We start from the raw sequence: 24,964 nt of genomic DNA on the forward strand, positions 1-24,964 counted from the left end.
CCACCGCTATATTTCCTACCACTCACCTATGTGAATGTTTATGAGCCGTAGTCTCGAACTTATGAAGTACATCAAAGAAAAAAAAACGTTAGCATTAAAAATTACTCAATTACACAACGACATATATGATAAAGAAGCGTGCATGCAGCTTATTGTTTGAGCTTCTTAATAGCACATCAAAACAAATAGAAGCTTTGTTTGGATCTGGTAAGATTTAATATACGCAGTTGACTCCGCAGTCCTCGTAACGTCGTAGGTGTGAGTGCATCTTTTTAACAGTTTAATAGAATAAGTTAGGATAAGATGTTATTGGGTATGTCAGAATTGACGCAAAGAACAATATCTGGAGCCTACTCATGCGGGTTTGATTTCAAAAGCGCCAGTGCTGACGCTTGTTTTCCATGGTTGTCTACAAAGCCTTCTTGGCTTATAACTTTCTACCTGCATATTGCCTTTGATTTTCGTTATATACGGCTTCGGATTGTCACAGTTTGCGCTCATAATGCGCACATCTTTCGTTGAGACTTGTTGCGCCATTCACCCTATGTAACAGATTCTGTGAATTCCAGTAAGTCTCTGGATGTCGGCCGGCTGACGACGAGAGAATGAATCAGACGAATCTGCCCGTCTCGGAAATCATCAAGAGCAAGGATGTTGACGAGCCCAAGAAGCAGTCTCGAGAGTATTGGAGAAAAGCAAAGGAGCTCGAAGAGGCCAGAAAAGCGGGCACAGCACCAGCCGCTGTCGATGAGGAAGGAAAGTAAGTTTCCACTTGATGTGTGCACCGCTCGGACTGGCTGCCGAAATTAATTTGCTCCGCCTACTCGCGTTTTGTGCAGGGACATCAACCCGCATAGTCCTCAGTAAATATCTTCGGCACCGTGGTATTTTGGAGCTAAAGGGCCCACTTTGAGGCACCAGCGCCCACAGCCTGAGAAGCAGAAGCAGTTCTCTCGGATCGACGATTACTATTCTCGAGGAGAATTTGTAAGCGACACATTTTGGAATAAAATTTCGAGCTTCCAGTGCTGGCCTGGAAGATTCCCTCATTCCACATCGTCGTTATGACTTCTTGCAGGATTCCAGAGCAACTAAGTACAGAAAAGGTGCTTGCGAAAACTGCGGTGCCTTGACCCACAAGCGGAAGGATTGCTTAGAGGTAACTTTCTCGTGCCACAAGAACTCGTAGAAAGCACGGAAGAGCCTCATATTACGGCATATTACTGACGTATGTGCTTGGGAAGTTTGCTAACAGAGTAATTGATTGCAGTAAGGGTTCTCCGCATCACAGTTTTATGTATCCCTGGTAGTTTCAGGAAGCCTGTTTTCATCAAGGACCGCTTCTTGCTTTATATTGTTTTATCTCTTTCTGCTAAAGGAGCTTGTTCTGATTTATTATTATGCTCTAATTTTTGGTTGTTTAGAGACCCCGGAAAGTTGGCGCTCGATTTACAAATGATGACATAGCTCCTGATCAAAAAAACTTGCCGGATTTGAATTTGGACTATGGCGTAAAGCGGGACAGATGGAATGGCTTTGACCCTGCCTGCTATCATGCTGTCATAGAAGAATACAGGAAGGTGGAAGAGGTAATGTTGTTGGTACTCCATTATTTAGTGTCATATTGGCTTTGCTCAGGTATATAGTTTACTCTTGTGTTGTCCCTTGCACGCAAAATGGCAACTGAAGGAAGACAGGTTGAAGCATGATATCTTGCACCTGGAGGGTGTCGGTACACGTGAGGTATTTTGGCCAACATGCTGAATTTTTGCTTTGTTGTTAACCGTCTTGTAGCTGAGTGATTAATTTTGCTGAATTAATGGGAAACTTTACAAATCTGCATGCAACATTTTAAAACGGAGCAATCTTTGATGTGAGTGCTTGTTTAATAGCGAAAATTTTGTATTCTGTCACCACTGGTCATCTGAAAATCAAGCGTTTGCTCAGGAATTTTTCAGTGAATGAGAACACTGTTAAAGCTTGCCACGGTTGTATAGTGGTTATTGTGCTCAACTGTTGACCCGCTAATCACAGGATATGAATCGCAGCTGCATTTCCAATGAAGGCGAAAATGCTCGAGGCCTGTGGTCTTGGATTTAGGTGCATCTTGAATAATCCCAGACAACCAAAATTTCTGAAGCCCCTCCTGCGGCGTCTTTCATAGTCATACCGTGTTTTGGGTCATTAAACCCCATCAATTGTTATGTTATTCTTAGAACAGTGTTAAAAAAAAGATATTGAATTGGAGCTGTATCGAAAAACGAAAGGCAATGGACCCTCTCTAGTGTGTACTGTATTGCAAAATTCCATAATATATGAGAATACACATCTGAAGGAGGGAGGTAGTAACCTTTATGTTACTACCTTAATCAAGCATTTTTAATAAGACAGAGTGAAAGTGCAAAACAATTATTTTGCTATAAATGCCAGAAGAGAGGGACTAGTAGAGCTCGCAGAACTTAATTATTTTGGGACCTTGAATACCTCCTACAGAACACGGGCTAATTGTAAGTGGACATACAAGAGTCTTAAGTCCCAAAGTCGAAACTAAAAATGAAATATCAGTGTGAAAACCCAGGCATATTCCAAGATGTGGAAGTAGTTAGCAAGATTCGATGCAGTGACCATATAATGGTAAGGTCTCAACTTCGCCTATACTTGAGAAAGGAACAGCAGAAACTGATACGCAAGAAACCAATCAGTGAGCTAGTGCTGAGAGGGAAAGTACAGGAATTGAAAGACTTACTTCAAAATAAATTTGCGGCTCTAACCCAGGAAAGCAGCGTTAGGGTTGACGCAGTGAATGACGATCTGCCTAGTATCGTTATGGAGTGTGCAACTGAAGTAGAAGGCACGGAGTAAGAATTCTTGAGGAGGCGAAACTGCGCTCATTCGGGCGTCCTAATAAAGTCACGAAATCTGGCACAGCACTGACGCGCTTTCTGTTGTGAGAGAAAGATAAACATGCGTGCTGCTAATCGCGCTCTTCGATGAAGCTCGTCAGTTCAAGAACATTCAGTGCCGATTTGTGTTACACATCCAAATGGGTGTGTGTATGTGTGTCCTCACAGGCTCCAAATTTTTGCTATGTAATTTTAAAGAGCTGGTTTTACAGAAATACCAGCGTCAGCGATGTTGACTGCATGAGCAAAATCAGCGTTGCCCATAACCACTAAATCGGGATAGATGCGACTAAAGTATGAATTACTGGCACAGAGCACTGTATTATGCCTTTTAACCTCGCTGAAATCGGCTCTTCTTTCTTCAAGTTCAGGACAGCGAACTCATGAGAAGATGAGCTCATAGGATTCATGATCTCAATTTCTTCATTCTTGCAAGCAGCGCGCATGGTTTGTATCTATAGCCACCGAAGTATCTGTTTTTGTATGCTTTCCGCATTTTGTTCTTGTTGGCCTTCTTTTATGGCTCTCACCCACACTGGTGGACTCACGTCGAGTGTAGTTTGTCTTATCTTATTTATTTTTTATTGATTATTTTTTGTGGAAACGATACAAGTAGTTGGGACAGCGTGAAAAAATTGAAGGTACGGCGTCTGGTAACAACGCTGGCCATTTTGGTTTTTCCAGAACTTTGCCACCTTGCTCGCCACAGTAGCGCCGCCTTGCTGTCTGAGAAGTGCTTCACAAAAACGTTGTCACGAGGCATCACGAGTTTCCTTGGTGTGGTGCGAGCCCACGCTAACCTCACTTGGTCACTAGAAACTTTGAACATAATTACGTTCTCCTTGCAAGATGGGTACCCACTGTTGCATTTTGGCGCAACACATTTTCGCCGGATCCTGAAGAAGCTATTGTGGCTGGCGGTTGATCAGGATCCCACCGCTGCTATCCGTTGCGGAGTTGTTGTTACTTCGCCATTAGCGGCACCAAGCGACTCAGGAGGAATACGCCGAGCATGAAGGGACTGATGAGGAAACTGTACAGACGTTTATTCTACATATTTACAAGCGAGCACTTCTTGCCACAAGACGAACATTTAGACGAAAATGTCGTCCTACGTGACGATCTCGTCCAAGGCTCTCTCAGCAGCACACTGCCGCTGGTTATCAAGAGTCTTTTTCTGCCTCAGATGGGGGGAATGGGTTTAAACTTCTCTCTGCAACCACCGCACACACATCAGTTTTGATGGTTCCACCCTCACCTGCCCTGGGCATCATCATTGACCGGGTGGTAGCAACCACACTTCCCCTCTGGCACAGATGATGAGGCCACTTTGTGCTGGGCCACACATGCTCGCACTGTCGGAAGCATCAAAGGACCCCTGCTCGCCACGCTATATCTGTTGAGCTGAAGGTCATTCATGCTGTCGTCGCCATCCATTCCAGGAGGCTGTCTCGACCAAAACCATTTCGGTCGTCGTTGTACACTTTGCGTCACGGTGTCACAACTGCATACTCCTCGCTCTCCGGTCGGGGGACAATACTCATATTTGGACGGCTGTCAGCGGACCCACTTCCTTTCGGCAACTTGTTCGCAGAACCGCAAACACCCCTCTCTGCTTGGCTCAAGCGCCGATCCTAACAAAGCACTAGTCAAAACCTGCAAAGCTCTCAGTTGTTGCGGTGTGACACGCATGTGTAGACGTTGAGGAGTCAGTGTCGTCGGTGTGACGCGCGGAAAGCCAGTTAGTGCGCTAGAGATACAGAAAACGTGCAAAATGGGAAAAGAAGCCCGGCAGCTTCTTGCAAACTTTCCCTCTGAAGGACACCGACGCATGCATGCACACAACATGTGAGTGAGGAGCACGTGCATGGAGCTGACATCCTCTGTTCAGGGCACATTATAGTCGTTCATTTCAAGCGCTACATGGCCTGTAATTCTGGCAGTATCAGTTAGTAACTGCAGCTAAAATAACGGTCACATCTGCGAATTTATGTTACATACAGAACTCTGAAATATATAGTGTACGATGCACTATTACAATTTTTATGCTTCGCTTGCATAGAAGCACATGTAAAAGGTGGCAACATGCTGAAAGCGTCATTTGTTGCATAGAGTTTTTCACAAGAATACCCAGAGGGAAGTGTGGTACCTCCGTCAATGCGAATTTTTAAAGGTCCCTGTGGGAGCGCTCGGAATAATGGTATGTGTGTCTGCGAGGCTTGTGCTGGCTGGTGTTGAGCGAGGCTTCAGCTCCAAAGTGAATACAACTGCATAAATAAAGCTTCTCTAAAACGAAACGTTTATAAGTGGATCTTATTCACGCGTATTATATTCTGAAATAAAAGTCCACTAACGCTGACGGCACAACCAAACAGCAGAAGAAAGAAACAGACAACATAAAGGTGGCGGAGGGAACAATTGCATATCGTCTGCCTGCCGAGTTTAGCGACTGTTAATTACTTCTGGCTCTTCGTAAAATTGTACATCGACGCAGACGGTTCCAGTGGTAAATAGAACACATTCCTGTGCAATGAAAAAAATAAATAGCTTATTAGTGCCCTTCTAGTAAGAAATCGATCATTTTAACGCGAAGCCAGATACGTCTTAGAGGTATACAAACCTGAGTCAAGTTCGAAGCTCACATATCCCGGCATTCTCTTGCATCCAGCAGCTCACTAGCGCCAGATTTTCTTCTAGGTAAGGTTGTGAGGAACTCTATGATCTGCTGAGTTTCAGCGGAAGCCCTATTCCTCAGTGACACTATCGCATCACCCTCGCTCACTGCCACGACCTGGAAGTCTCTTCTCAAATACTTCCTTCTCCATAGTCAGGGGCACAGTCATTAGACAAGACACTGGCAAGCTATTCCAGCAGACAAAAAGCACCATTAAGAGACGTCGAACCGTAAAAGCTTAAAATGTTACAGACAAAATAGAGCTGGTGAAGCTTTTGAAGCTAATCAATAGGTGTAATGATGCCATCATAAGAAGGCGTAACACGAAGAGAATTGCACATGCTATGAAGAAAGGAAGAAGGCTTAAAGCTGTGCAGGCAAAACTGTTCATAGGCACAATACAAATGTATACGTTAAGGGACAAGATAGGCAAGGTCACAATTATTATGGATAGGATAGTTAAGGTAGGGGAAAAGTTCCACAGAGATTTGCACTGCAGCCGAGACAACGAAAATGATAATATAAATATGAGTAATAACCCAGAGGAATCCTATGTCCCACCAGTAATGACAGGGGAAGTGAAGAAAGCCCTAGAAGGAATGCAAAGAGGCAAAGCCGCTGGGGAGGATAAAGTAATATCAGACCTGTTAAAAGTGGGTGGAGAGATTGTGTTTGAAAAACTGGCCACCCTGTATACGAAGTGTCTCTTGACCGGGAGGGTACCAGAATCTTGGAAGAATGGCAACGTCATCTTAATCCATAGGAAAGGGGACGTCAAGAACATGAAAAATTTTAGGCCAATCAGCTTACTTTATGTTGTCTACAAGCTGTTTACAAAAATAATAGCTAATAGAATTAAGACAACAATAAAGGTCAATCAACTAAAGGAGCAAACATGATTTATACAGGTTACTCAGCAATACACCATATTTATACTATCGGTCAGATGATAGAGATATGTGCAGAATACTAATATCGACCCCTATACATAGCCTTTATAGATAATGAGAAAGCATTTGATTCATTTAAGGTATGAGCGGTCATGCAGGCACTGCGGAATCAGTGCACCGACAAATCTGTGGATCCACAGCCACCATAGTCTTCCACAACAAAAATGATAAAATCCCAATAATGAAGGGTGTAAAGCAGTGATACTCGATCGCTGCAATGCTATTCGCCACATGTACAGAAAGTTTTCATGGCTCTAAAATTGGGAAGAGTTAGGGATAAGTGTTATGTAGAATATCTTAGTAACCGGTGATTCGCTGGTGACATTGCATTGATGAATAACTTGGGGGACGAATGACAGATCATGATTACATAACTGGACATGGAAAGCAGAAGAGTAGCTCTGAAAATTAATATGCATTAAACTAAAGTAATGTGCAATAGTCTCGGCAGAGAACAGTGGGTGGTGAGATGCTGGAAGTTGTTAAGGAATATGTCTGCTTAGGGGGACAGGCAGTTACCGCAGAGCGGAACCATGAGAGTGAAATAACTAGAAGAAGAAGGATGGAGGGGAACAAGTTTGGCTAGCATTCTCATGTTAGGAATGGTAGTCTACCACTATTCCTTGAAAGAATGTATTTTCTGTGTGTCTGATTTAGTATTATGTATCGTTGTTATTCTTTGTGAATATGTTTCAGTTAGTCTTGTTATGTCTTTGAAATATTTTCTGCAATGCTGCGACTATTTTGGCATTTCTGCAGAGAGATGACAGTGAAGACGAAGCGGATGGCGACGAAGACAAGTATGCCGACAATGCAGACATGCCTGGCACAAAAGTGGACAGCAAGCAGCGCATCACCGTGCGGAACCTTCGCATACGTGAAGATGTTGCAAAAGTGTGTAGCTTTTTTCAATTTACTTTTCTGTGCCATTCAGGCTAAGGTACATGTTTAGAAGTATACGTGCGCCCCCCCCCTACTAAGCAGCTGTGAATAAGAAGTCTGCTGATGGTCAAGTTGGTTGCTTCCTTTGCTGGGAAGAGGAAATTTGCATCGGGCCAGATAAGCCGCAGGATCATTATTACGTCTGTCAGCATTATAGTTCACAGGATTAACATTTTCAGAGATGGATTCACCCACTCACTTTAGATGGGTTGAATTTGACAAAACAATGTGACAATGCTGGCTCATGGACGAAAGCAAGAAGCGGAAGGGGGAGGAGGAATAATTTCTGGAAACTTGGTTAATTCTCCACGACGCATCGGCTTGCAAAAGCAACTGTGGGCCACCTATCGAACGTATGTAAGAACACGTGTGACTAATGGACTGATCGAGGTTTGCCCATTTTTTCCCATGTTTTGTTGCTATTGTATACTGAGGACGCCACCTGCATAGGGGGCAAAAAATGTCTGTCATTTTGCTAATAATTGTTGTTCTCAGTCGGAGTGCACTTTTGAAATCAGTTGCCAAGAAGCTTTAGTTTGCTTTGCTAGTTCACGGCGCTTTTGGCTTTTACCTGTGTCACACTGACATTTTCTAGTCACCCGTCAAACATGATTGGCTCTGCATCTTGGGCGAAGGACGGCTTACAGCAAGAACAGAGCTAGAAGCTCAAGTGACAAAAAGAGTATATATGCCCCCTCCCCCCCAAGTAAAGGGGAAGCGGGATGTGAACTTGGCAAGCTGATCAGTTGCAGCACAATTTATTTATGACATGTCATTTACAAGTAAACTCCGAATACAATCTTTGGCAGAAAAGCTATTTTTCTTAGTGACCTCCTTTCCTAAACTGCAAGGTGTGCCCCATTGTGGAATGTTTGAAAGGTGGAGAAGATAAGGTAAAGAGGCAATTTCGGAAAAGTGAGAAGGGTTTAACATCTGCCTTTAATGAGCGCTGCAGTTCGATAATTTTTACACAGAAGCAACTGTGATGGTATTTTTCAATATTGTTAATGTGTAAAAAAAATAACAGTGTTGCAGTTACAAGTTCCTCTGAATTAAAAGTAACTAGTTACACTGGCGAGTCACTGGAAAGAGTAACTAGTAACAGATGATATGTTACTAATTGCTTGTTACTGCACAAGACTGCCCCTAACAACCTCTGAATTCACCACTGTGCCCCTTGTGTTTTCTACAAGTTCCTAAGCATACAGAGGTGATACATCTGGGAAAGCAAATGGGAGTAAAATACTAGCATAATAAGCATACTTTTCAGTGACTCGCTTATAGTGCAGTGGCCTACATTTATGCATTTTTATTCTTTTTTTTCTACTGTAGGAAAGTAATATCTGTGCTGGTAAAACAGACCATTTCTGTCTTTTCTCAATTTCGTTGCCCCGCTGTGGTGGTCTAGTGGCTAAGGTACTCGGCTGCTGACCCGCAGGTCGCGGGTTCGAATGCCGGCTGTGGCGACTGCATTTCCGATGGAGGCGGAAATGTTGTAGGCCCGTGTGCTCAGATTTGGGTGCACGTTAAAGAACCCCAGGTGGTTAAAATTTCCGGAGCCCTCCACTACGGCGTCTCTCATAATCATATGGTGGTTTTGGGACGTTAACCCCACATATCAATCAATCATCTCAATTTCGTTTGCAAAATGCAGTATAGAGCAAGTGTTTAAGCTACATATTATGATACGCACTGTTTCCAGTTAAACCTGGTGGATCTTCACTCAAACGGGATTGAATTGTGATGCTGTGAAGTGTAGCTGAAAGTAAAATGTTGACCATAGCTCCTAACTTATGAACAGTAGCAGAGCGTGCCTCCACAGCTATAAGTGCATAACTTTCTTCAGGAAGCAAGCTCTCCTTCATCTTAAGGGGAGATGGGATTTGAAAAAAAGTTTTGTCAATGTGTAGCCTAGGTGAATGAATTTACGCTGTGTATGTGGGCTTTTATTTTGATTTCAAATATGTAATTATTTTTATAGTAAGTTGCACCATTTTCATTTTATACCATGACAAAGTGCATGTTTCGGACAAACTTTTTATGCCACTAACCTTTTATTTTTTGAGCTATTATTGGCTCATATTGCCCTACATTAACTGTACAATGTATTATCAAGAAAGTGCATATAAAACATTTTAATGGACGAGAAAAATGGTAATGTGGCAATTCTTAGAATCCTCAGCCCATACTAATTGTTTACTTGAGGTTCTTAATATACTGGTGATGTCAAGTTTTCAAAGAGGTAGTTGCACCTTTTACATCTTAAGAAATATGTGGGCAAAATGTCTTCCCCGATTGGGCTATCAAAAGTACGAAAAATATGACGTCCAAACTGAAGGTGTTGCCCAAAAATGGATCTTAAGAAAAACACATTCTGAAGATATAAGTAAAAGCTCATGTATGTGGAAAAGATGTGTTTTTTTAAGATAATTTCTTCCATCATAAGAGATCGTGGTTATTTTGAGCATGCGGCCTTAGTGGAAAAGATGTGTTTTTTTTTAAGATAATTTCTTCCATCATAAGAGATCGTGGTTATTTTGAGCATGCGGCCTTAGTGGACTCCTCATGCAAAATGCAGTGGCAAGCAGCCAGGTGACAATTTCCATGGGTCTGTAGACAATGAGCTCTTTGCAATTTTTAGTAGCCATATTGTGCTCTTAAAAAACGATTTTAGCCTATCTAAAGTTTAATTACCATCTCCAGTTTTTTTGTCGTGAAAGCAGAAAAACTAAACTTGTGAAAGCAAATAAAAATGAATAATATGTTGTACTGGAAAAAACTCTCATCTCCCCTTAAACGGGCCCTAAAATACTTTTTAAAGTAACCATGGAATGAATTCCCTGGAAGACCTTATTGCCTCACAAATTCAATGCTACAAGAATTTTAAGAATCCATCTTGCGCGAGTGGAGGTACAAAGATTTATAGCATGCAATTGCATTCTCTCTTTTCTCGTCCCGATGAAAGTACTGGAAGTTAAGCAGGGAGAGAAGGCAGGGGAAAAAAAAATCTCACGTGCGCCTCGTGACCTTGAGCACTTTTTTTTTTCTTCAAATGCGCGGCTTTTTAAGCGTGATAGCGTGCGCACGCGTGGACAAGTCGCATCCTCTGGCGGTGATCTCTGTAACAATCCAGCGCACCATGTTCAAATCAGCCAATTGCTGATAGATGGGCTTTCTACAAGTGATTCTTGAGCGTCTTCCGTTATTTGTCGAGAGAAGAGAAAGTAATTTTAGCTGACTTAAGTAATTTATTGTGAATTCCAGGCTGCTTGCTGTGCTATAATATTTGGCTCGTGTTTTGTCAGGAGCCTTTACTACTGATCGGCAGTATTTTCTGACCATGCTCAAAAAGTGCACCAAGCCCTTTAATGAAAATTATTGACCTAGGAAGGTCCCCGTATTGTGCATTGTTTTCAGATGCACAATATGCAAATGGTGTAAGGCATCAATGGAGACCTTCATAAATATAAATTATGTCACTGTTGTAATTAATGTGTGTTGTGTTGTAGCTAAATCTGTCACTCCCTTTTTAGTACCTGAGAAATCTGGACCCAAACTCTGCCTATTATGACCCTAAAACATGTTCCATGAGGGACAATCCATACAAGAATTCAAACAAGACCCCAGAAGAGTAAGTGAACAACGATGGACTCTCATGTATTCATGCATGTGCATGTATGCCGCTTTAAAAAAAGATATATTTTCACTGTATATACTTTTATGTTAGTGTAGTGTTATGTTAGTGTTAGTGTTATGTAGTGTTTTATGTTAGTGTTTATTGTATGTAATAGCTGTGTGAACTCATTTTGAATTAGAAAATAGCAGAAAAGGGAATTTATTTTAATGAGAGCAGGATGTAAGTAAGAAGGGTTGGCTGTTGGAATTTATTTTGGTATTCAGTACCAAACACATCGCAGTGCCTTGCAATGAATTGCCACTAAGAAAAGTGTATTTTCGTTCAGTTTAATTATAAAAAAGTACACCATGGCTTCCATGATATTTAAGAATTCTAGGTGACTGTGGGGTGAATGTCAATATTCTTCATATTATGGTTCACCCCACAGTTGAGCGTAATTTTGTAAAGATTACTTTTGAAATAATTTGCGAGATTACGTTCAAGTATCCCGTATTGTGATCTATGGTGGCTACGTGAGCCATTGTTGGAAACTTTTGTTTTTAGTGTCTAGCGATGTTACTGAGTGCTAACATTTGGTATTAATTTTTAAAAATTCTTATGTGAAAGTAATATATGGCAGTTGTACTTCATTTAAGTCTGTTGTTTCGTGTGGGCATGCATGAATATCTGCTAATGTAAAACATTTTTTTTCCAGGCTGCATTTTGCTGGTGATAATTTTGTTAGGTACTCTGGGGACACTCAGAAGATTGCGGAAGCTCAGTGTAAGCATCAATCAATGTTTAATTCACTGGAAAAATCTGAATGCCTTTAGGTCTAAAAGCTGCTCTAGTCACTTTGACCAATGAATCTCTGATCACCTTTACCGTGTAAGAATATTACAATATACTTTGAAGCCATTGTGAGGCTACTGTATCAAGTTGTTGAAGTGGCTTTAGCAACTTCAATGCATTGTTTGTGCACTCAATTCTAATGTTTCTTCAACGTAAAAGTTCTGAGCACTTTTGGCATAACTGTATATCATGTAATTGAAGCAGGGCTATAGCAAAACACTACCTTGATATAATTGGTTTAAATTAATATTTTATAGACAGTCTACTATTGAGGCTGTCTTGGTAAGGTTTTAGTGCTGGTAATCATGCAATTTTCTTATGACAACTCATCTGAAAAGTGTAATACTTGTAATGGTTAGCAGACATAGCATAAATCCTTGCTAGACTCCTATAAAATTTTTCTGTCCACCATAGTGTAGGGATATGTGGGCACTGATCCAATTAGTCAGCCAACATCTGGTGAACTGTTATTAGAAAACAAATGCTAAGTGCTCAGATTTGACAGTCAGAACATGCATAAGGCTGCTGTATGGCACAAGTTCAAATGCAATATTTTCTGTGTACTGAACCCACTCGCATAATGAACCCATCCCCCACCCTGGTTCTTGAAAAAAGAAAATTTAAATGGTTTGGTTCATTTTATTTCGGTATGATAGCCAGTGCTGTTGACGTTCGAAACAACATCAAATCAAGCCATTATATAACAAAATAACAACGTAAGAAAAGTCAAAGCATAGTTCCGCAACCATGCTGCGAGCAGCACGAGCGGGGACGATCAAGCTTGCAGGTGACCACTCAGCACTTGCTGAGTAATGGCAACTCTCCTTGCCATGGTTAGTGTTGTATGTCTGCCACGTTTCGTCGGCGCGGCCTTCGGCATTGGCTGTGAGGGCACCATTGATGCCATTTGACATCGATCTTTTAGGATAGCAGAGCGCAAAATGAAGCGGGTCTCGGCACCAAACCGAACGCGCGCAGAATTCAGCAGACACATACAGCACAATGGCGGTGACCGCAGTACAGCGTCATAACAGCGAGGGGGTACAGGAACCGGAATAGAGGGTGTTCCCGATGTTGATACAACCTCCGACAGATGAGCAGTGACTCCTAGATCGCCATTTTCTACTTACAAATCACAAATTTTCTTTCGTTTTTCATCTTTGAGGCCATATTTTGTGTGGTATGTGTACCGGAAAAGATAATGGCTGCCGTTCAGTGTGCATGCCAATTTTGGACATAGTGCGGATTATCGAATGCAGACCTGGCAGCTGTCCGCAATATCAGTCGTCTTTACACATTAGTTATGTGGAGCCCTCGGCTGTGCTGCGCGGCTGTTCGAATTACCGAGCATGTCCGAATTATTGGTGTCCGATTTATCAGTTGGCGACTGTATCAGCAAGCGCCTCCCGTACCGAAAGTCACACGTTGGAGAACTGGACGCTGACTGAAGTGCTAGGCGGCAGCGTGGTTTCTGTTTTCTTGGGCAGACTTTGTAACAGTGAGCTTGAATTTCACCGTATATATAATTATTCTTCTCAACTTCTTGCCTCATTTCTGAGAAATCCTCATTCGGGAGGTGGACTGAACGTTGACCCTCACGTAGCGATAAAAGTTATGACTGGCGCTTAGAGCGATGTCAAGTAAAACACCGTAAACGTTCGTTGCGGGCCAGGAGGTGACGGCTTCGGGTGCGTCATGACCGCTGACAACGGGGTACGGTGCCTCAGTGAATTCTGCGACTTATCAGCATTTCCGGGCACCATCTTGGACAGTGAGCGACTTTATCGATACAGATGATGACGTAGCTGTTCCTGAGTGCATTGATGCTGAGATTTTGGCTGCCGTTGCTGGTGCCACAGAAGTGTAGCCGTGCGGTTATGAATGTGCCAATGCCTTCGCTGTTACCGTAAACCACCCTTTTGCCGCACTACAAAGCTTGCATCGGCGTTCTGCGTCAATCAACGTTGTTGTGGCCAAGGGAGCTAAACTCGCTTATTTGAAAAGCTTAAATAATATTGAGGATGCCTGGAACTTGACAACGTGCAAAAAGCAAGACAAGTTTATGGACTACAGTTAAATCTGGATATAACGAAATTGACAAAACCCCGGAAAAATTTGTTATAAAGAGGATTTCGTTATACGCAGATTCAGTACAAATATTCAAAAAATACATGCACAAATTAAAAGAAAAGGGAACTGAAAGCAGAGCTAACCCAAAACACTTATTTTGCGGTAAAAAAATTGTGCTATTATTTCGATAGCAATTACATGGACACTCTTGATGGGATTCTGCAGTCGCTGCCATGTTCCCTAAGTTCGTGGTGATAAGGGCTGCAGCGCGAGCATGAAGGTGCTAGAAGAAACATGAAACGAAAGACGAGGCAAGGAAAGCAAGGAGGACAACACGCCTCGTCTCGCCTTTCGTTTCACGGTTCTTCTAGCACCTTCGTGCTCACGCTGCAGCCCTTATCACCATGAATTCTAACCAACTAGCCCAAATAGCCATTCTTCTTCCCTAAGTTCAAATTGATACCACGCTACCACGCATCGTAAAAATAGCGGGTAAAAGTGTGCGAGTGCTGCTGAAGCAGAGATGAAATGAGCCGGGTCATCTCTATCACCTGTAGGGCGCATAGGATGGCATCCCATATATAAGGGGATGCCTTCATTGAATGTTCTGCCATCGAATGCTCAAACAGAAAGGAAACCACCCATATTGAACGAGCATGAAAAAACGCGGGAGGGGGGGGGGCTTGCTCTAGTAGCAACGGTGACTTTAGGTTTTACGGGTGTGCATGCTATCTCGGCAAGCGTCAGTGTGCTTTCAATGCGAAGAGGTTGTGTGAAAAAGCTCTTCTCCCTGGAGCGGCTGTATTTGCTTACACCACGTTTTGTATGAGTTCCGCAATATTTGGATCCAAAAGAGTTGGCTGCCAGCCTTACTTTGCATAACATTACAATTTGTTGCTCTCACATTCATTGCAGTGTATTCAACGTGCCGTCGTGTTGCTGCCCGAGCTAATCGGCTTATCGCGAAGGCTACGATTCCTCGAACTCGCGGCGCAAACGCTTGACGAGTCGACCTTCAAAGATCCGTCATTGCAACCGTGGTCTCAGAGAGTTTCGATCAGCACCTAATCTGATATGCTGACATCCCCAAGGTAGTAACGACACAGTTGTCCGCATTAAAAAAAAAAGAAGCTGAACGGCGTTGGGGGCCACATCACGCGCACACAGTGAGACCATGAATGCGCGCAGGGTCGAAAACGAAGTGCAAAGAACACGGATACAGCGAAAATCTATTCGGTAAAGAGCCCTCCATATCCAGTGCGGCCCCACATATGTGACGCTAACTCAAAGTGGGAGGTGTTCTGCTGTGACAAGCATTGCAAAAGTATTCATTTTTTTGGAGGGGGAGGGCACATCCGCGCATGCGCCCGCGGCTCCAAGAACGGCGGCTTGTGGCGCGCATGCCCGCCTGCCCATCTCGCGCACATCCGTTTGCTCTTGCCTAGAAATCGCCGGAAACACGAGCGCGCCACCTCCGCTTCGCGTTTCTTCAGTGGCGAGGCAACTGCTGAAGATGCATGCTCTTGCCAAAATTACAAAATATGGGCCGAAATTTCTAGATTGTCTGTGGCGAAAATTCATTATATCAAGGTTGTCTCGCGCTGTTACTTTGTTACATAGAGGTTGCAAATACGTGTGATCCTATGGAGTAATGATGGGGAACAGAAAAACTTCGTTATAGCAAGGAATTCGTTACACAGAGGTTTGTTATAGGCAGGTTTAACTGTATTTTTATGTGAAATAAAGTACAGTATCTAGCAGTTCGCTCCTTGTTTTTATTATACTGTGAGGGAATCATTATGTTAGCTCTTGTAACGATTTCTGAGGCCTCAAATGCTTCAATTTAGGCTTTAAATATGCATATTATATATTTCGAATTCTTGATATATCAAACTATTTTGCAATCCCCTTCGAGGTCGATATATTCGGGATCTGCTGTATATATTTTTTTAACTAAAACTGGCTAAATAATCAGGGTCTGCAAATTACCCGAGGGTGAAATTTACGCGAGTAAATATTGTAATAAATTAATTACGATAGTGAAATAATATAATTGATCATATGTATTCAATTACTTGTGTTGGATAACTCTGGTTGATACTACAAGAAGGGCTAATTATTTTATTGAAAGTTCCTGCATATGGTAAAGACAAAGCATCACATTTCGGAAAAATCAACTTCAGATTTAGAGGATGTATTTGAATTTCATACTCATATTGTTGTGTTCACAATGTCAGACTGATTTTGTGAGCTTCATAATATTTTATGTGCTTGTGTATTTTTTTGTCCTAGAATAGCTTGCAAGTTGAGTTCTTGCGCAATCATGCATGCAATTTGATGTTCTTTTATTACTAGAAGACGCGAGCATTTTTTTGTGTGTGGGAAGGGGTGAGGCATAATCCTCCATTATCTTCAAGGTTGTATTGTAGGAAGAAGTAGTTTATCATCCTCTCTTGCCCTTCTATGGAGCTGTCCTGATTGTGTTTTAGTGCTATTGCAGGAATTTGACGATGGTGTTACTATCTTTGACTTCTTTGTTCTTGACAAAACGTCAAAGTTTAAGCCTCTGCTGTTTGCTTAGAAGAGAAGCAGTATGCCAATTGATTTTAACTTGCTTGTTTCTGCAAGCTTACTTTAAAAGTGTAATTCAGGAACATGAAAATGCTGAGCCCTGGTAAATGACCGATGAGAGATGAGAAAACGTTGGTGAGTGATGAGAAATCGAGTCATCGGAAATCGTTGAACTGGGAGGGTCACTGTAGCCAATTTTTTCATCAAGTGGACTTGTCATTGTCAAAGCAGGAAGACATCAATGTAGTTGCTGTCTTGACAATGGTAAGTTTACTTGTCAAAACGTTGGCTCCAGTGACATTCCCTGTACAGCGATTTCTCGTTGCTTGAAGCCTCCATCTTCACCTGAACTTCTCTTGTTAACATTGCTTTGTAACACAGCTTTTGTGTTCCTCAGTGTTTGCCTGGCAGGCTTATGAGAAAGGCGTCGATGTTCACCTGCAAGCAGAACCCACCAAGGCTGAACTGTTGAACAAAGAGTTCCTTTCAAAGGAAGAAGAGTTCCGTCACTCCATGAAAGACAGCATCCTAGAAAAGTATGGTGGAGCAGAGCACTTACAGATGCCACCAAGGGAGCTGATATTTGCCCAGACAATAAAAGTATTTGTGCATTGCATTTGCAGTAGGTATTAGCGAAAAATGTCATTGCGTGTAGTTCTGGTGACCTTAGGTGTCATGTTAGCTCAAAAGTGATTGCAATGCATTGCTGCCTTTAAGGCAAATATACTTGAATGGTTCTGTCATCTGTGTTTTTTATACAAGAATGAAGATGCCTGTTAGAAACCTTGCTACAATTTTTGTAACATCATTAAGTGCCTCATTAGACACTGGCTTTGAAGAATGAAATGGCTAGTACAAAAACTCGCATAACCGAACACACACTGAGCAAAAAAGCCAGGGTTTGGGCTGGAATCGAACTCAGGCACTTATCGTGGCAGTCAAGCATTTACCTCAGTGCTACGCACATGTATAGCTTTTTCGATAAAAGACTCCTTACACGTGTCATTTTGGATGAGGAGTCACTTTATTGGATGTAGTATTACATGGCAGAAGCATAGGATCGTGCTAGACATCATGTCATGTAAATTGGATTATCAATGGGTAGTTACAATCTGCCCGACCTTTACAAAGGGATCAGTCATAATTAATCATCAGTGTCAGCCACAGCATCAGCATTGTGTGCAGCTACGTGGGTGCACATGTTACTTTACAGATGTGTTATGGGTATGTCACTGCTTTTCAAAGTGATGATGAATGACGGTGTGCCAGATGGCTTTGGCCTTTGAGTCGGCTCAGGTAAATTCATGAGAGGCTCTGTGGGTTTAAAAAAATCTACTGCACCTCAATTTCTGTGTTGAGCTGTTGTGCATCATAGATATTAGGTGCATGCTAGTGCTTAGATTCATGTGATTATTTATTATTGGCTAAAGAAATTTAGTAGCGGCTTAGCTAAGATATGCCATGATATACGTAGCATGAGCTAAGGTGCTTTGGTGTCTCCGCTGCACGTTTAGCCTCCTCCTGTTCGTTCTTCCACCTACCCTCAACAGCTTATTTCCAGGCAACTACCTTGGGATCTGATGAGTTGATCTTCTCCGTTCTTCTGCGCTGCTCAGTAGCGATTCCGCTTTCCTTATCCATGACTATACCATACTGGAAATCGCCCAACTATGTGTACACCCCCATTGATACCTGTGTGCATGCGTGCTAAATGAGAAGCGCTATCAAGAAGCTTTGGTGCAGCATGAGACGGTCACTCTGCAACAAAGGCACACTGATGCGCACGTTCCAGGGCCAGTGCGCCTGCCGCAGCTGTGACGTCACTCGTCTGGAGTGCGCAGATTGGCGAGGAGCACGGCGGCGGCTACGATGCGCCAGCTGTGTGCTGTGTGATTTCGCTGCTCCTCATGCAAGCACAACATGACTCTTTGATCAACTTCAGCCTGTGTAGCTCACACTACTAAATAACACAAGGGCCTGCTGATTACATCCCGATTGCTGAGCGTGATGATGTAGCCAGGACATCATTTTGAACCTATGCAAGTAGAATAAAACTCGCTGGCTGGCATTTGTAGGCATTGCTGACTGGTTATGAGAGTAGACTATTAGAGCTAATGGTCTATAATGAGTGAAAGTTAGAGACCTGTTAAATTAAGTACAGTAGACTCTTAGTAAATGGAATCTCAAGGGACCAGGAAAATACATTTATTTAACAGGAGTTCCGCTTACTGAGTGATAAACACGGGTGCAGAATACAAGCCTGAAACCAAACGTAGCAAAGACAATTGTTCCGTTTAAGCAGTACTAGTTTCGTTTTATAGATTTCCATTTACTGTAAGTCTACTCTATTTTGAAGGTCTCAAGCACCCTGTTTGAAAGGCGCTTGACAGTAGTAGTCTTCAATGCTCGTCTGTCATAAGTTGGGCATAGACCTCAATATGTTTGCTGAATGTTTAGTTAAATTTTGTGTATGTGGCTGTAGTTAACAGTTTTATAATGCTGCAGGAGGATTATGTGGAATATTCAAGACATGGTGAGGTGATCCGTGGAGCTGAGAGGCCTGTCATCCGGTCCAAGTATGAGGAACATGTTCTCATCAATAACCATACGGTAGGCCGTTTTTCTTTTAATTGTTGCCAATTTCCAACACGTTGTTGGCTGGTGGTAGGTAGCATAACTAATGTGTTGTGGCGACAAGTAACACTACCTTAGTCATACTGCTTTGGTTTTAAAAGGGGGCAGGAATGGCTGGGGACAGATTTAAAAAAAGAAACAAGATGTATGAAAAAGCTATAAAAGGAAAGCTTTTCTATCAGCCACTGGTGTACCTCTGACAAATCCCAACTGAAGGGTTGCGTGTCATTGGGTGTGCTGCTGCTGGTTGGGGCAGCGGCTCTTTCATTTGTGATTGACCCTGTGAAACTGGCGTGTATGTCTCTTATCCTGTTACACTGCAAAACTAACATTGAAAATCATAATTTAGCACAGAAAAGTTTGTTATATCTGAAAATTTGTTATAAAGGTTTATTCCGCCAGCAGGTCGCGGGATCAAATTCCGGCCGTGGTGGCCGCATTTTCGATGGAGGAGGCAATGCTGTAGGCCCATCTGCTCAGATTTGGGTGCACGTTGAGAACCCCAGGTGGTCGAAATTTCCGGAGCCCTCCACTATGGCGTCTCTCATAATTATATCAGGGTTTTAGGACGTTTAACTCTAGATATTATTATTAAGATTTATTTCTATATATTTCTATATCTATTGCAAGACTACTTTTAATTTACTTCATTATAGCAGATATTTTGTTATATTCAGTTTCGTATCGAGGTTTGAGTGTATAACACACTTCGAGTTCAGCTCTAAATTTTCTGTATATTTTGCACTGGTTATGCAGAAAAATACAATTGTTGCAAATAAAGGAGGAAGGAGGGGGCGGGCACAAGCAACAGCCTCGAGTGCTGGCTCGTGCAGTTGTTCTGTTCGCTTTGGTGTAGCCAGACGTCCGGGTCCGGGTCTCCTCTTTGTTTTTACACTTCGTTCTGGTTTCGAAACTGGACTTTCTCAAAATGTGCGCAACCTTGCCGGCCGCGGAAAGAAGGGGGTGAGCACGAGCGACAGCCACATGTGCTGGCTCGCTCAGTTGTCTGTTACCTTCAGTGTACCCAGCCGTCCGGCTCCAGATCTCCCTTTATTTTTTTTTACAATGTTCACTTAGTGTGCGGCCAAGTATGTCTGAGTTAATGACAGTTCAATGCATGTGTTTACTGGGTAAAGTGGGCACTCCACTTGGTGGACTGATCGAGAATCGTGCCCCATCAATGGGATAGTTTGCAAAAAAAAGTTATTATATCTGATTTCACCTTCAGTGGCTGACCTTTAATTTGTGCTGTGTCTAAACATTGCATTGCATCTGAACATTTTATTGCCAGCACATATTGGCTCTACTGTGTTTTTTATAGTGTAAAGTAGTTCAAATGATATTTTGCTTTTTTTGGGGGTTTTGGAATGGGTTGACTAATTCTGTTCAGTGGTACCCTCTGCTTTAAATTTATGTACAGATGCAGTTAATATGTAAACAATGAAAAATGAAGAATGCTGGAGTATGCTTTTAAGCCTTTGCTGTCTGAAACTTTTACTCACTTTCTGGCTGTTTTGTTTCGAAATTATTTTGCTAGTTTTGAGCTCCACGAAAGGAAACAGTGGTGCTAGAAAAAATTCATGTGTTGGTTACTTTTGTTGTAAATTCTTTGTTCCCCACTCTTTCAGCTATACTTGAGCAGCTTGTGAAAGTGCTCAAGGCACTCTCTGGGGGGCTGTGTTTCTAGCATTATTGCTGCATGTTTTGCAATAGAACGTGGTCCTCTGTTATAAGCAGAGTTATTCGATCATACCAGTTACGAAGCTGCGTTCCAAAACCTCAGACACGTAGTTGGCCCGATTTTGCGAACGTTAGCTGATTGTCGCTCCACGGGGGAGAAACAATGCTAAGCAAAATAATGTGAATAATTGCTGGCATGCTGATTTACACGTGGCATGACAATCTGCAAACTCCCGACACCTGGGTCAATGTCGTCTCCGGATTTCAATACATGGAGCCTATGGGGAGTTTCACAACTCGTATGATTGAATAACTCTGGTTACATGAGCCACTGCCTCTAGCATTATCTCCTTCACTGGCTTCTGTGGAATCATTATCTTCATGAATTAATGTAAGCACACACACTCAAATCTCGTTATAATGTAACAGGATATAACAAAATAATGGATATAACAAAGTAAATGAAATTTTCCCTGAAAGCTCTATTAAGAACCATGCATATTAAACCTCATTGTAACAAAGTAAGGTTAACCAGTATATGGATATAATGAACTAAATTAGTCTCAAATAGTCTACAAAAAAACGACCGTTGTGTGTTAAGTATACCGTTTTCTGCGGTGTTTGATGCTCGTTTGGTGCGGCTCTTTCCTAACTCCTGTGCAGACCTTACAGCCATGCCACGCGTGGCCCAGAGAGCCCTCCTCCTCACACAGCCAGCGCTCAGTGAGTCACATGACTGAGAAGCGGCGCCGCGGTGCAAAGCAATTTCCCTCTCACTTGAAAACACGATGGGGAAGCTTGAAAAAACTTATATTTACAGTCGATCCCGGCTATATCGAACTCCAAGGGTATCGTAAAATAGTTCGATATATCGATAATTCGAAATATAAAGTATGCCTACCTGGAGCTTACCTGAATACTCTGCACATCACTGAGAGCTTTTGGAAATCGTGACAAGTGGTTTGTAACCGACTTGTTCTCCAAAGCACGGAAAATACGAAACACAGCGCAACGACCACGGCCCTTTATTTGGCATGAAAAAAATCCGTGAGCTTGGACTGCTTCTTCTTTTGCGCCATGAAGTTCATTAAACTGTCTTCAAGTTTGCTGACGCTGTCCAAATGCGAAAGTCTGGCGCCTTCTATTGCGCCGCAACAGCGGCGAATCGCGCTGAACGCCGACACAAGCTCAGCTGCAGTAGGCGGGTGGATATCTTCATCGGAGTCGCTTGTTGCCGCTTCTTCGGCAGCGGCAATTGCGATGTCCGCCAGGATCTCCACATCGTTGAGATCCGCCACAGCCTGCGCGTCACTGTCAGCACTTAAAAAATCGCGCGCTGTTGCGCCATCTTCGATGGCACCAGGGAATGCCGCCAGCGCCTGAAATTCACCGTCGAAGCACTCAACGCCATCGTCTTCGGTGTCCGAACACGCCTCGTCAGGAGTCACCACACAGCCCGCTTTGCGGAAGCAGTTTATGACTGTGGTTTGTTTCACGTCGTTCCAAGCGCCTGTCAGCATCTGTGTAGCTTCAAGAAGGTCAACTTTGAGTTCGATTCCCAAACGAATGTTCGTCAGGAGCCTCTGCACCAGTCGTCGCCTGTACCCAACCTTGAAGGCTTTTATAATGCCTTGGTTGTGAGGCTGCAGCTTCGCCATAGTGTAGGCCGGGAAAAATTTCACAATGATGTTTTTCAGTGGGATGGTGACGTGGTGGGCCAAACAATTGTCAAAAATGAGGCAGACTCTGCGGCCGGACTTCTCCAGCTCGGTATCCCATGCCCGGAGCCACTCCGTGAACAGATCGCGTGTCATCCACGCTTTTTTGTTGGATGCGTAGCGCACCGAGAGACCTCTTGCGTTCTTGAAGCAGCGTGGCGATCTGCTCTTGCCGATAACGAACAGCTGAAGTTTGCACGAGCCGTCCATATGTAGCGAGCAAAGTGGAGATGCGCACCCTGCTCATTTTTCCGCCATGGCATTTGCTGCCCTTTTGAAGTCCAACGTCTTGCTTGGAAGCATCTGCCAAAACAGGGCAGTTTCGTCGGCATTAAATATTTGCGACGGCGAAAAGCTGTTGCAAATGTCTGGCCATTCGTTGGACAGCCACTTCTCAATGCTGTTGTTGCTGCTGGTTGCCCCGTTTTCACCCGAGAGGGTCTTCCCGACGATGCGATAGCGATTTTTAAAGTGCTGCTGCCATCCTGTGCCACCAGTGAAGTTGTCTTTACCTAGCGCGGTTGCAAACCACTTTGCCTTTTCTATGAGCATTGGGCCGTCAACAGGAATGTTTTTTGCCCGAGTCTCCAAGATCCAGGCATACAGGGCTTTCTCAACCTTATCGTATTCCGGTGCACGCACGCGACACGCTCCAAAACGGCCGCACTGCGCTGCCTTCGCCTTCACATCAGCTTTGTGGTGTAGTATTGTGCTTAAGGTGCTCTGAGGAATTCTGAATTCTTTGGCAACCGACGACTTCTTTTCGCCGGCCTCCACTCGTCGAATGATAATATCTGCCTTCGTTGAGAAATCCAACTTCTTACGTTTTTTTGCGTCCATGGCTCCGAAACCCGCAACCCGGCGCCGCAAAAACAAAACAAACACACACCACACTTCACGATTTTCCCAACGGAGCAACCACTGCCACTGGCCAAGCGACGAGAGCGGACCACTCCGCCACTCAAGCTAACAGGCTCAAGCGCGCAGAAACTGGATTTTCCTTCCTTCTCAACTGTCTCTCGCCCGCAATCTCTTGCCCACGTTCTTTACCACGCGGCTGAGGCGTCCAAGGTCTTTCTAGCCACGCGATGGAGCCTCTCTCTCTCACCGAGCGCGGGAGCGCGCACGAGAACTCGTCGCTGGAACCTTCCCAGGAGAAGCAGCGAAGCCCACTTGCAGGGGCGCTTGATGCGCGGGATTGTTCGACATATCGCATGTGACGGTGACCGGGAGTTCGATACACGTGTACAACAGCGCTATACTTTTGCATGGGATTTCCAAGGGGATGTTTAGACTGTTCGATATATACAATAATTCGATATATCCAGGTTCGGTATATCCGGGATCGACTGTATTCACAAATCAGAGAACATTCGTCATTAATTGAATCCCCCCTACGTAATGCCTATATGGCAATGTAGGTACTCTGTAAATAAATAAATAAATGAATAGAATACACCCTGCTAGTATGGAGCCATGTCCCACTACAAGCAAATAGAAACAGAGCCATTAAATTCTGTATCCTCGTGAGCACTAAATTGATAGTTCAAGGCTCCGAGTTGTTCTTGTACTGCAGTATATTAATGAAAAAAAAAAGATAGAGAGAGAAGCAAAGCGTAACTAAAAGAAGTTCACTTACTTTTTTAAGAAGTGGCAAGAAATGCATAGTGAGAAAATGGCGCACAATTCAACAATGAAAGAGCTTGTCAGGCAGTGCCATACAGCGAACTGCTTTGGCTGTGTCACTTTGCCGGGAGGGCCCCACAGTGGTTAAGGGGGAGCGCGATAGTGTTAAGGAACCCTATTTGCATTGCCTTCAAACCACGGAAGCATAAAGACATTTCATTTGCAATGCATGTAAAGGAAAAGTTTCCACTGCTTTCGTAGGCTGCAAAGAGCAACAGTGATGTCAACGCTAGGGTATGAAGTGCCAGAGCACACGTTCGTTCACTACGTACGTTATTAAAGTGTCCTTCTGATCGTGTGCATGTGTGCAAGCACACGTTTTCATTCTATGTCAACTCACCCCAGTAGTCTAGTGGTTGTGAGCCGTAAGGTTGCAGTGGATAAACCTGGTCGTGGTGGCCACATTTCAATGGAGGCAAAATGGTAGAGGCCCATGTGCTTACGTTTAGGCGCACATTCAAGAACTACGGGTGGTCCAAATTGTGAAGCTTTCCATTACAGCGTCTCTTGTAACAATATAGTTGTTTCAGTATGTAAGATCTAACAACTATTATTGTTATTCTATAGTTCGAGGACAGAGGAAGAAAATAAAATAAGCGGGGCCGCCTGCCGCTGTCCTTTGAAGGTCATGCTAGGAAAAGGAAGAGAAAGAAAGCAATGAATGCTCC

The 24,964-nt window shown here is 43.3% G+C and overlaps 1 pseudogene; it reads left to right on the forward strand.

Moving 5' to 3' along the window:
• Positions 1 to 222: 222 nt before the first annotated feature.
• Positions 223 to 20,899, forward strand: LOC142775041 (pre-mRNA-splicing factor SLU7-like; annotated as a pseudogene).
• The last annotated feature ends 4,065 nt before the right edge of the window (positions 20,900 to 24,964 follow it).

Source organism: Rhipicephalus microplus, chromosome X (genome assembly GCF_043290135.1).
Source record: "Rhipicephalus microplus isolate Deutch F79 chromosome X, USDA_Rmic, whole genome shotgun sequence".
Taxonomy (NCBI): Eukaryota; Metazoa; Arthropoda; class Arachnida; order Ixodida; family Ixodidae; genus Rhipicephalus; species Rhipicephalus microplus.